The sequence below is a fragment of the Pleurodeles waltl genome, chromosome 7 (genome assembly GCF_031143425.1).
Source record: "Pleurodeles waltl isolate 20211129_DDA chromosome 7, aPleWal1.hap1.20221129, whole genome shotgun sequence".
Classification (NCBI taxonomy): Eukaryota; Metazoa; Chordata; class Amphibia; order Caudata; family Salamandridae; genus Pleurodeles; species Pleurodeles waltl.
The window spans coordinates 1,402,775,615-1,402,788,008 of record NC_090446.1 but is presented as its reverse complement, the minus strand read 5'-3'; the positions used below and the strand labels follow the sequence as shown (position 1 = coordinate 1,402,788,008).

Sequence of the window (12,394 nt, the reverse complement as noted above, 5' to 3'; positions counted from 1 at the left end):
ACAGTACAATACAGTTACTAAAACGTTATAGATCTGCGGGTCCGTATAGCTGACTTTGACAAAGACCCTACATAAAAAACAATGTCTTCATTAGCCAGAAGCAGCAAAAATCTCAAGGCTGGTCTACAATATCCTACACCATAATAATATATTTTCTTAAAGTGGGATTAGAAAGAGCTTAGTGTATCTAACATAGAATATGCAAAAAAAACATAAAATGGAGCAGAGTTTGTCTGGATGAATCATCACATGGGCACAATTTGGCATAAAGGTTATGTACAAATCCTCACAGCTACAGGCTAATAGTGGCATACATTTGCACTGATAATAAGTTCCAGGAGTTTAAGTGATGGACCACTCAGGATGCTTGCCAGTTTCAACAAGGAAAACATGATAGAAGTTGCCTAAGATTTTAGTTTATTTTTGGATGGACAGGCTCTGGAGTTGGCCACTTGGTGATATCAGAAATGTAAAGGTTACATAAAACAGGAACCTTAACTCATCCCTGTTTGAGGCTTATATTTGTATATATTTTCTTTTATGGGGATGTGTTTTACCTGGACCCCAATTTCCAAGTAGAATACTTGATGCCTTCTAATCATGTCCTTACACCGTGCTTTGCATTGACAATGTATAATAATACAAACTGTTCCAGAAAATAAATTTTTTATATGTAGCACATTATCCCCAGCAAAAACACAGATTTCGCAAAACATTGACAGACTTATCTGTAATTCAGGCAAACAATGGATACTAAACATATGAAGCTCCAATGTTCTAAATCTTTCTAAACAGTTCTAAAATCAATTAATAAATCATGCAATTTAAAAATATATTAAAAGTAACATTTGTTGCCATGTCAATGTTCGGGTGACATTTAAATACTACTCGGTCTCTGGCCTTGTGGTTTACAAATGTCTCCTGAACGCCTGATGGTAATATAGGCCCATATTACACAGTTACCCCTTCTGAAATCTCTATATACACTGATCCAGAAGTGAGTAGGAGTCATCCAGCTTTCAAACATACTGCCAGCCAATGTCTGATCTCATAAAACACTTATTCAAAAGATATCCGAGTTAAATCTAATAGAGTTATAGTCCATGAATTAAGTCTTATTCCGTTTGCAACACTATCATGGAAGCTTCTTGAATAAACCTAATGTCAGCAGACTTTAAAAGAGAGAAGAAATGTTACCAGCCACAGATCCAACCATCTTTCTTATCTGATCATCTCCATGCCATGGAATATGTACTGGGCTGGGAACTTAGACAAACATATTGTTAGTCTTCTAGCAGGTCAATAAGCAGTGAGCCAGAATGTCTTAATTATATGAAGACCATATAAAATAATTTACAGAGGTTATTCCAGCACATCACAACTGCAAACAGCTGAGAATACGTTTCTCAAGCCTCTGCTGTGTTTGCCCAACAGTGCACCCACTTTCAACGTTCATGAAGAATTATTGCTCAGTTATGTTTCAGACTTAATTCGTCTCCAACCTTCAATTATATGGCGTTCTGTCTGGCTCAAGAATAAGTTTTCGTTGTATATATCCATCATCAAAGATGTTTAAGTCTGTATTATGCCCACAAAATCTCATGGCTCAATTATGTCAACGGCGGTTTCCATAAATGAGGTCAACTAGACTTGTTCTACAATCCTGATTCTGTTAGGAGGGAAGACATACTTTGGACTAAGAAAACTTTTTGTCATTGAGGAGAGGGGGAAGGGAATCTTGTGCTTTGCCCATTACTTCAGTCAGATCTTATGTCTTGGGCCAATCTACTCTTCCTATGGAACCATATTTAACTTATGGGATATCAAATGTTTTTTTTTTTTTACTGACCCTTTTTAGATTTAATTTAATACACCAACCACTACGAGTCCCAAAGGGTTAGTTGTCCATGGCTGTGTGGTGGCATGTTTCTTCAAGACACTATGCACTTTGGGGCATAATTACGAGAAAGTGGCGCATCGGTCCTGATGTGCCACTTTTCTTGCGCTATTCCTGCCCCACCTAACGACACCATGGTTGCACCATATTTTCAATATGGCACACAGTCCCGGTCAGTAAAAGAATAGCGTCAAACCTTTTGTGTCTATTGTGGAGCTTTGCTGCACTAGCGTAAAAAAGTTTGACGCTAGTGCAGCAAAACACAGGGAGGCCCATTGATTAAAACGGGTGGGTCAGTTTAACGCCCGCTCTGATGATGAATGATGGAAAAAATGGCACAGTGAAATGTAAATTTCACTGCATCATTTTTTCAGGCCCCCCTGTGTAGGAACGCCCCCCTTGCATACATTATGCTTGGTGCACGCATAATGCGGCACAAGGGTTTATAAAGTGGCATGATGCAAGCATTGTGGCACTTTGCAAATATGGCACGGGAGAAAGGCCTCCTTAAGGCTGCCTTAGCGTAAAAAAAATGACGCTAGAGTGGGGCAGGGTGGCGCTGGAGGCTTGTAAATATGCCCCTTTGTTTTTATATGCTCTTTTTACTTTCAGTCATGTAAACGGTTTTTAAAGCAAGCATTGGTCAATTAAACTTTGAAACAAGTTATCCCAGCTCTTTTATATTTAATGATGTTGCTGGGAGCTTGAACGTGTTATCATGTTGTCTGTTTTTTAAATAGTGCTGTTAGAATGAAGAACACACTAATTACAGAATAACTATACAGGCCATGTTGCTCATAATTGGTTTTATTGACATTTCCTATTCCGTTTTATTCTGTGTTTTTTACCAATGGATTTGAGACTTGAATGCTGTACTGTTTTATTGTCTTTCGTGGTTTACTTGTTTTAAACCGAATAAAGTGCATTTAAAGGATTGAATTTACAGAGAATACTGGCACATTAAACTGTTAACGTAGAGAGCTTCAAAGCACACATCAGAGATATCAGAGGTATCATACCCAGGAGCACATTGTGGACATATCACAAGTTACCCGGTAATCCTGTCAAAATTCCTGCACCAAGGTAATTCCAAAACTGCAGAGATTGGTAATTCCGAAGCGCAGACTTCCCTCCTTTTTACAGGATTTTACAGTGCAAAAAAGGAAATAACTGTTGAAATCACTATTTTAGCGCCAATTATTATCAGAAGAAATTGATGTAGACATGGCAAATGGTTCAATGTGCTTTGAAGTCAACGAATAATAATCTATTGTGCTCTCAGTTACCTAAAAGTAGTTATTGAAAGTTACTACTGCTTTGCCCCTGGGTCTTTCCGCTATGCGTCTGCACCACCTACAGAGTTCTCACAACCTAAACCTCTGACATAGCTTAGCCACACTGAACTGGACCTTTTAAAATTCTTTTGACATTAAAGTATTATGGGTAAATGCTATGAAGTCATTTTTAGTCTTTTAGCTGCCATTCTCTGGATAGTTCACCAGGCTCTCTGGTGTCATTATGTGCCACTGGACATGAAATAGGGAGTCAAGGGAGGTGGGTCCGGCTATTTTCCACAGTGCAGGGCAGTGCAGTTGAAGGTGCAGTTAGAGGTAAAGGGAATCAGCGAGCAGCAACCTACAACCCTGCCCCCAGCTCGCTAACACTGAGAGTTCAGCAAGGGACAGTGACTGCACCTGAGCCAGGCACCACCTCACGCGCACACGAAGAGTTCAGCCAGAAGCAATCGCCTCAAATTACTCAGAAGGGCCTGCTCCTAAGGGGACATATCTTGCAGTATGTAGGCTGCAGTCACCTACTACTGCACACGTGAAGTACAGCACTGTGCGAGAGGCAATCACCCTCCACTGCACAGGAGAATTTAACTAACTGCAGCACACTCAAACTGCACCTTGCGTAGAACAGGCAGCAGCCCCTGTTACTCACTGCATATGGAAAGTTCAGCAAGAGGAAACAAGTCGAGGCTAGTCAGCAGTCTAGTTTAGCAATCCATTTAGGATGAGCAGGGTTCATCACCAGCAGGTAATCTCCTAGGCTGCATGAGCAGGGGAGAGTTTGCAATCACAGCTGCACAGACAAACCTCAGCAAGGGGGCAGGTTGACCTCACACGGGACCAGGAGAGAGCATGACCCAGAGGGAAGTACCCTATTACACCTGTGGCCAGGGTAGCATTACACAATCACCATTCGCTGCACTTTGGGGGGGGGTGCATCAAGAAGCAGTCGCCCTATACTCAACATTGGAGAGTGCAGCAAAAGACATTCATCAAGCACCCTACACCAAAAAGGCGGGGAATGCAATCGGAGCCATTTACCCTACACTACACAAGCAGAGAGTGTATCAAGAGGCAATTGCTGTACACTGCGCAGTGCTGAAGAAAGTAGATGCATTACACTGCACAGTGGAGATTGCCACAAGAGGCAATCACAGCTGAATGCACAATGTAGATCTCAGCCAAAGGGAATCCCACTCTGCTGCAAGTATGGGGAATGGAATCAGAGGCAACTACCCTGCACTACACTTACGAACAGTGCAACAAGAAGCAGTAACCCTACAGTGTACAGGGTAGAGTGTTGTGCAAGTGGGGAGTGCATAAAGAGGCAATTATAGTACATGGCAGAGGTGGGTAAAGCAACATGGGGCAATTGCCCTCCACTACACTGCATATAGTTAGAAGTAATCACAGTACACTGCACAACCGGGGAGGCCTCCAAAAGCCAACCCTTCTACACAGCACACTGTGGAATGTGACAAGAGGTGGCCATCGTACACCACACGGGTGTGGAGCGCAACCAGACAATCTCCCTAAATCATGAAAAGGAAGCATGTAGTCTAAAGCAATTTTCCTAATTCGCACATGGAGGAGATGCTGCCAGAGGCAATCTGTCCCACTGCAGGGAGAGAATGAAGACAGCAATGGTGCTAAAACGTCAGTGTTAAATAATTCAAGCAATAGTAAGGACAGCAGAGCTTACGTAGGTTAAGAAAAGGGCAGGGATGGATCTTTTTTCAAAAGGTCCCCAGCAGCGCAAGGCAGGAGCACTTGTAGTTAAACTGTTCAGAGTCAGTCGGTCATTTCGATCAGAATTTTTTGTGGGGGTTGCCTGCTAGAGGTTATGTGGGTAGTAAAATCAGCCTGGAGATACATTTGACAATAATAACCTCAACAAAAAATTAGACATTCTATTTCAGTGCCATCAGTCATTATTTTCATTTTTTTACGATCAATCAATACCTCAAAAATTAATTGTTTCTACAAATGAACACCACCATCCCACAAGTGTTCCTTGAAAAAATGTATCACTTCTTCAAGTCTGTCATTCCAAAACCAATCCTAAGAAATATCTACATATTTAGAAATTTAGAAATAACTACATATTTACATTGTTTGCAATGCTTTTTTGATGTTCTAACTGTTAGAAATGGTGTCTCTAGTTGGCAGTCAGTTTACACCCTGCCCAAGTAGGGACCCTCACTCTAGTCAGAGTAAGGGAGATACACAGCTCAGATAACCCCTGCTCACCCCCTTGGTAGCTTGGCACAAACAGTCAGGCTTAGCTCAGGGGCAATATGTACAGTATTTGCACAAACACACTCACTAACACAGTGAAAACACCACAAAATGACTCCACATCAGTTTAGACAAATAGCCAATATATATCTAAATCAAACAAGGCCAAAATGACAAAAATCCAACATATGCAAGCAAAGATATGAATTTTTAAAGTAAAAAGAGTCTTAATTCATAGTTTTAGCACAAAGTAACTGGTATACGTAAAAAATAAAGCAGCACGGGTGAGCTTATGTCAGAAAAGCAAGCAATGCGTAGATTACTTACTTGCAAGTGGAGCTGTGCGTCGATTTTTTCTCCGCTGGTTACACGATGCGTCAATTCTTTCCTCGCAGGGAAAGGATGTGTTAGTTTCTGGACAAGAAGCCTCGGGTCCGTGCAGTGATGTTGAAGATTTTAATGTCCAGGGCTGGAGAATGGAAAATCCTGATGCACAGCAGCGATGGATCTGCGCTGAGCTGGTGATATGATGATTTCCCCCGCGCTGAATTGATTTTCCAGCCTCGGTGCAGGCTCTGCATCGATTTTTCTGCTGCTCAGTTCCAGTGCATGGATTTTCACTTTGGTTCTGCCAAATTCTTCTTCCAGGGGCCCAGGGACTGGATGTGGCACCACCTAGCAAGTTAGGGGGTCTCAGCAAGAGAGCCCAGGTGCTGGCAGATGAAGTCTTTGAGGTCCCTGAGACGTCTTAACAGGAGGCAAGCTCAGTCCAGGCCATTGGAGAATCTTCACTAGCAGGATACACAGCAAAGTCCAGTCTTTGTCCTTTCTAAGGCAGAAGCAGCGACTGCAGGTCAACCCAGCAAAGCACACACAGCAAAGGGGCAGTACTTCTCCTCACAGCTCTTCAGCTCTTCTCCTTGGCAGAGGTTCCCCTTGATCTAAAAGTGTTCTAAAGTTGTAGGGCTCGCAGTCCAATACTTATACTAATTTCTGCCTTTGAAGTAAGAAAGACGGTATTGTGACAGGGCAGGTACAGCCCTTTCAAGTGCAAGTGACCGCTCCTCCCTCCCACTCTAGCCCAGGAACACTCATCAGGAAATTCAGGACACACCTTAGCTCCCTTTATGTAACTCTCTAGAGGGAATTCACAAACAGCCCAACTGTCCCAGACGTGTTTTCAGTAGCTAGGCAGAGGCACAGAATGGTTAAGCAAGAAAATGCCCACTTTTTCAAAGTGGCATTTTCAAACAGACAATCTAAAAAACAATTTTACCAAAAGGAGTATTTTTTTTATTGTGAGTTCAAAGACACAAACCTCCAAATCTCTACCTGCTCCCAATGGGAAACTGCACTTAAAATACTTTTAAAGGCAATCCCCATGTTAACCTATAGGAGAGACAGACCTTGCAATAGTCAAAACCGAATTTGGCAGTATTTCACTATCAGGACATGTAAAACACACCAGTACATGCCCTACCTTTTAGATACACTGCACCCTGCCCATGGAGCTACCTATGGCCTACCTTAGGGGTGACTTACATGCATTAAGAGAGAAGGTTTGGGCCTGGCAAGTGCATACACTTGCCAAGTTGAATTGGCAGTGTACAACTGCTCACACAGACACTGCAGAGGCAAGTCTGAGAACATGCCAGGTCTAACACTAACTACCATATTCTCCTTATTAATTTTCATAAATTCTTACGTTTAACTCTATTATACATGTCATCTTCGTAATAAAAATAAAACTCATGTTGCAGCAAAAGTATGATTGTATATGGCCATCATTACTTTTGGATATGGCTATTTGATCAGATTGTATTCTTGTCTTATTTCATCATAACATTGCAATCATCACCTTCTAAAAGTCTCAATTGAAAATTCACTGCTGCAAAATCCAAAAGGACCCTTTTGTTGGTTTCATTTGACCACTGTGGGGGTAAGCGTGCCAATCCATTTGAATGCACTATTTTGCCTTGGTCCTTTACACTTCCTATATCTCATGTTAGTTTTGTAGTTTTACTATTATTAACAGTCTTGTGAGCCTATATTATTGTGCCTGTATTTTTGTAATGTTATCACTGAAGGTCTATAATTCCACACAACATTGTGGTAAAACATTTTTAGGTCGCATAGCAGCGCCTCCAGAGCAAGTTCCCTGAAAAGAATACAGGTTACGGAAAACAAAAATATACCAGTTCTGCCACTCAGTTCTGCCACTCATCATACCTTCAGAATTGGAATACACATCCTTGCCTGGGAGAGTTCACACTTCTGACTCAGAGGACAATGGCTTGCCTCTGGGCTCAAGAAAAGCTTATTGGTGATAACTGCCTACCAGTAGCAGGGATTAGGTATCTGGGAGTGAACATAAACAGTTGGTAGAACAAAGAGCACCCTTAGCACCTTTTTTGACTTGGTGATGTCAGGGAGGGCTTCTCTTATCTATTCCCATCATTCCCAGGACACATTCCTAGGGGGGCCATCCCCAGTCACAGTAAAAGGGAACACCAATTCTGAGACTCCTTACACTTCCAGAGCTAGAAAAAAGCATATTTGGCTGGAAGAGATAATAACTCTGATTGAGAGGATAATATTTTGCCTCTGGGCCAAGGAAAGTCCAACGGGGTTTGACTGCTGACCACTTAGCGGAGATTAGCTATCTGGAAGTGGATATCAACTGTTGGTAGAACAAAGAGCAGCTTCTTGACTCCGAGATGGCAAGGAAGGATTCTTCAGTTCATTACAGCGTCTCTCCTAGACAATTAGACTGCAGAAACAGTAGGCAGGAAAACAGGTTTGACATTGACAGGGAGGGGAGTGGCCAAGTAGCTAAAGACAGAATTGCCTGGTGGTACCTGGGTCCTGTCGTCTAAGACAATGAGGAAGTGCTGCAAAAAGAGGTGGGGTCTGTGAGACAATTGGTATGTTCTGGCAATAGAATTCCTCCAATGACTGAATAGTGCACGGGATAAATCTGACACCTCCTCTATCACCTCCTAATACATTTTTGGGTCCTGGGAAACCTTCTTCTGAAGAAGGTGCCACTGCTGGATGAAAAATTCTGACTTTTGGCCCCAAGTTCCTGCTCGACGAAAGAGGCCTCACACAAGGACTCAAAGACTAAAGTACCCCTGAATCCTACTGGCACCCAGAGACTGGATATGATCTCCAAGAGTCAAGTAGTTGGCCTCCTGTTGCCCTGATTCAGACCCACAAAAATCAAAATGACTCCTGACTCTCAGGGTGCCCAGCTGACTAAAGAGGGTTATTACGTGCAGGCAAACCGGCTGGAGGTGAATAGAACAGACATGTGTCATGGCAGAGGTGGCAAATTCATTAAGGAATTGACTAGTCTACATTAGCTCTCAGGTGGATATGGCCTGTGGAGCAAATCCACCTTTTCTGCAAAGTCACCCCATGTTGTTCACCTTCTTCTACACTCTTTTTTTCCTGGCATTAGGAATCTGGGCAATTTATCACTGCTAAACAGTTGTAAATCATGCACTACACAATGAATTTCCCTATGTGGACTATTTATCTTCCTAATAATTCTAGTGTAAATGGTGCCTTAAGTGTGCATGTGGCAAGTACTATCATATATGTGTTGCAATGTGTATTTACATCACTCACATGTATGACAAAAATAGGTTTTTGCCAGGAGCATGCTATGGCTATGCTGAAGTTTAAATGCACTGCAATTACAAATGGAAGGGAAGACTGCTTTTGTCATGTAGAAAAAGCCTACTTTTATATATTCATAAGTCATCCATAAAGTGTATCTTGTAAGCCTAGGGAGCTTTGCTGTCAATATATAAAAAAGGGGACAGAACATAGTGGGGTTAGTATGCCTGCACTGTGAAATAAAACCCCCAAACCATTTTACTATGTAGGCCAGGCTAGACCTTTTACACCTAGGTGGTTTTAAAATCTATACTTTCCACCTATGATTGGGAAAGGGTTAGAATCATTTTTAAGGTTATTTCCTGCTTTGCTTTTAAAATGTGATTTAACTGTGAAGTCAGATTTTTGATAACTTCAGCGAAAATGCATCTTTGTCAAAATGTACTTTAAACTGTTTGAACCATAACTGGCTTAAATGTGGTCTGCCACTCATCACACTTCCAGAGCTTAAATACCCATCCTTGACTGGGAGAGTGTTGCTTCTATTTATTTCCAGGAGCCTCATAGGCAGGCTGCAGCCATAATAGAAGAGAAAACCAGTTTTGTCCCTGTCAGCTAGAGAAGTGGCCAAGAATCTAATGACAGGCTTGCCTAGTGGCAGATGGATTCCTCCATTTTGAAAGAGTGGTTCTTGGAAATTTTTACAGAAAGGCAAAAAAGGAAGTGATACAAAAGGAGATGGGGGACTGTAAGAACATTTTTGTGATTGGGTGGTAGAATTCCTCTAATCCATAGCTAGTATACGACATAAATCCGGCACCTCTGCCACCAACTCCTCAGAACATTCCTAGACCTGGGATGACTCCATCCAAAGAAGGGAGCAAAGCTGGAAGAAGAATCCAGACTGCTGAAAGGAAAGGACCCACACAAGAACTAAAGTACTAAAGGACCCCTGAATCTTCAACTACATCATCGTCCTGAAAATTGCACCTATCTCCCTTTCCACTCCAAACTGTTGTCTTTCCAAAGTGGCTGACTTTTTCCAGATGCTATTCATCTTTAAAAAATCACATCTCTGGTTCTTTCATTTGCCTTGGTGATCTTGGTGTCTATTTGTGCAGAACAATTTTTCCCTATTTTTCTGCATTGGTCTGGAACTTTTATGGAGTCGAGATCTTTGCTTTATAGCTGTTTGACAGTGCTTTCTGTCACTTTGTCAGATTATAGAGACCTGCTCAATAACAAAATGAAAATACAGATATTAGGTCTCACTTCTCTTCCACTACGAGATGGCTCAGCACAGCAACTAAGACAAAATAAGAGTGCCACACATACACACCACCAAAAATGCTTCCCACATATGCTGCACTCCCATTGAACATTAGTAATACTAGGCCAACCCCTGCAGTGCAGCATGGTAACCACCTGCTAATGCACTTCATCATACTTTAAGTGCCTCGAGGCACTGTATAAATGCAGTTACAATACAAGGGTTTGCCTTTAGCACCCCTACACTCCTAATTGTCTCTTAATAAAATGCCTAGAGTTCGAGAAGATGAGGGGGCAAATACTGAGATAAAGTGTAAAGACCAATGTAAATTTCCCTTAGGGCACTGAGGTCTGGTACGGGGACTGGAGCACATTATGGTGCTGATAAAGAAGACTGCAGTGCTCTTTACTGGAAAAGTCCAGTGTCTTTGGCTATTGCAAAGGGAAAAACATCTATTCTCTTTACAAAGCGGCTCAAAACTAGCAATCAGAAACAATGGAAATGAGTGCGGGTTGTAAACATTACTAAAAACACAGGTTCTCATTTACAAGAACTGATGCATCGGCATCAATGCACCAGATTTCTTGTGCCTGCTGCAATTGCCCGTAGGGCGCCATGGATGCGCTATATTTGCAATACAAAGCTCCATGGAGCAAGTTTTCAAGCATGTGTTAGAAATTCTGATGCATCTGTTGACGATGAAGTGATGCATTGCTGGAGTTGCATCGTCAAACAGACGCAGCTAGAGCAATGATTCAGAAAGATAGTCCCATGTTAAAAGCTCTGCGTCAATCCTTGAGCATGGTCTGAGCAGGTGTAAAGATTCTGGCGCAATCAAGTCGCAGAGTGACACAGTGAAAAGTTGTAAATTTCACTGTGCCAGTTTTGCGTGGCTTTTAACATGGGAACGCCTACCCTGCATACATTATACAGCAGGTATAATGTGACGCACCCTGCATACATTATATCTGGTGCAGGTATAATGTGAGGCACTCCTCCACAAACCGACGCATTGGGCCCAATGCATCAATGTGTAGATATGGAGCAGTGTGGAGCACTGACTGCGCGGCGCAAGCTCCTTGTAAATGAGGCCCACCATATTGTGCAAAAAATAACCATGTCTCAAGACCTTCACGACAGAGATAGGAGTACGTGTGTGTATGTCTGTCTGAGTATGTATTTAACAATCCCAGGTGAAATCCGACAGACACCTCAACATACACGAATGAAAGCTGCTGTACGCAACTATTTATTAAATAATACAATTATTACGGGGGTGTACCACCCCAAACACCCCTTCTGAAGCTACGCCCCTGCCATCAATGCACATTCTAGAACATGCTTTGCTTGATGTCTGCTTGGGGTTCGTTTACTTTTAAAATATCCCATAGTCAGACGCAGGTCATGGAGAAAGTACAATTCTCCCTATTGCTCTTTCAAACCCTCTCTTCACAGTGTTGCAGGATGTAGTGGCTTCTTGCTCAAATCTCCCGGTTCAATGTAAGGGGCCACCTTGCATCTGCCGCTGCGGGATTTAAGGCACAAAGCGAATGGTAAACGTACCTTTTGAAGCAGTGTTTACTTCAGGCTGCTGCCGGTCTGGCTGTGCACTTCAGTAATCTACAAAGCATTGTGGGTGGAGCATGGCGGCCTTTGGAGTCAGTAGTTAATAATTATATAACTTCCAGGAGAGGAACACGTTTCTCCTCTGTAGGGGTAAGGGCACTGACCGTGCCATACTACTAAACTACAGTCCGCAAGGGCTCAGTGTGTGCACTCTTCAGTGTGAATAGTGCGATGCACAAATATGCAGATTCGAGATCAAAAACTGACCTCTGATATTCTCATAGAAAACGAAGGAGTTTACAGGATCCAGAAATAGTTCTGTTAAAATAAGGGACACTTCAGTGAGATCAGAGAAACGTTGTTGTTGTTTGGGGATCTAAGCTAAAGAATAAAAGAGATTTCAGGCCAGATGTACGAACCGTTTTGCATGACGCAAACTACGAAAATCTCAGTTTGCGCCATGCAAAACAGCCATTACGATGCACATTCCCATTTTGCGAGTCGGTA

At 42.3% G+C, this 12,394-nt stretch overlaps 1 protein-coding gene across 2 annotated transcripts in view; it reads right to left on the bottom strand.

Moving 5' to 3' along the window:
• ASPDH (aspartate dehydrogenase domain containing) overlaps window positions 1-11,942 on the bottom strand; it is a 118,029-nt gene extending 106,087 nt beyond the window's left edge. For both annotated transcript variants that reach the window (XM_069201003.1, XM_069201004.1), the window contains exon 1: window positions 11,885-11,942. The gene's annotated coding sequence lies outside the window, so the exon portion shown is untranslated. The remainder of the gene's footprint in view (window positions 1-11,884) is intronic.
• Between the last annotated feature and the right edge of the window lie 452 nt (window positions 11,943-12,394).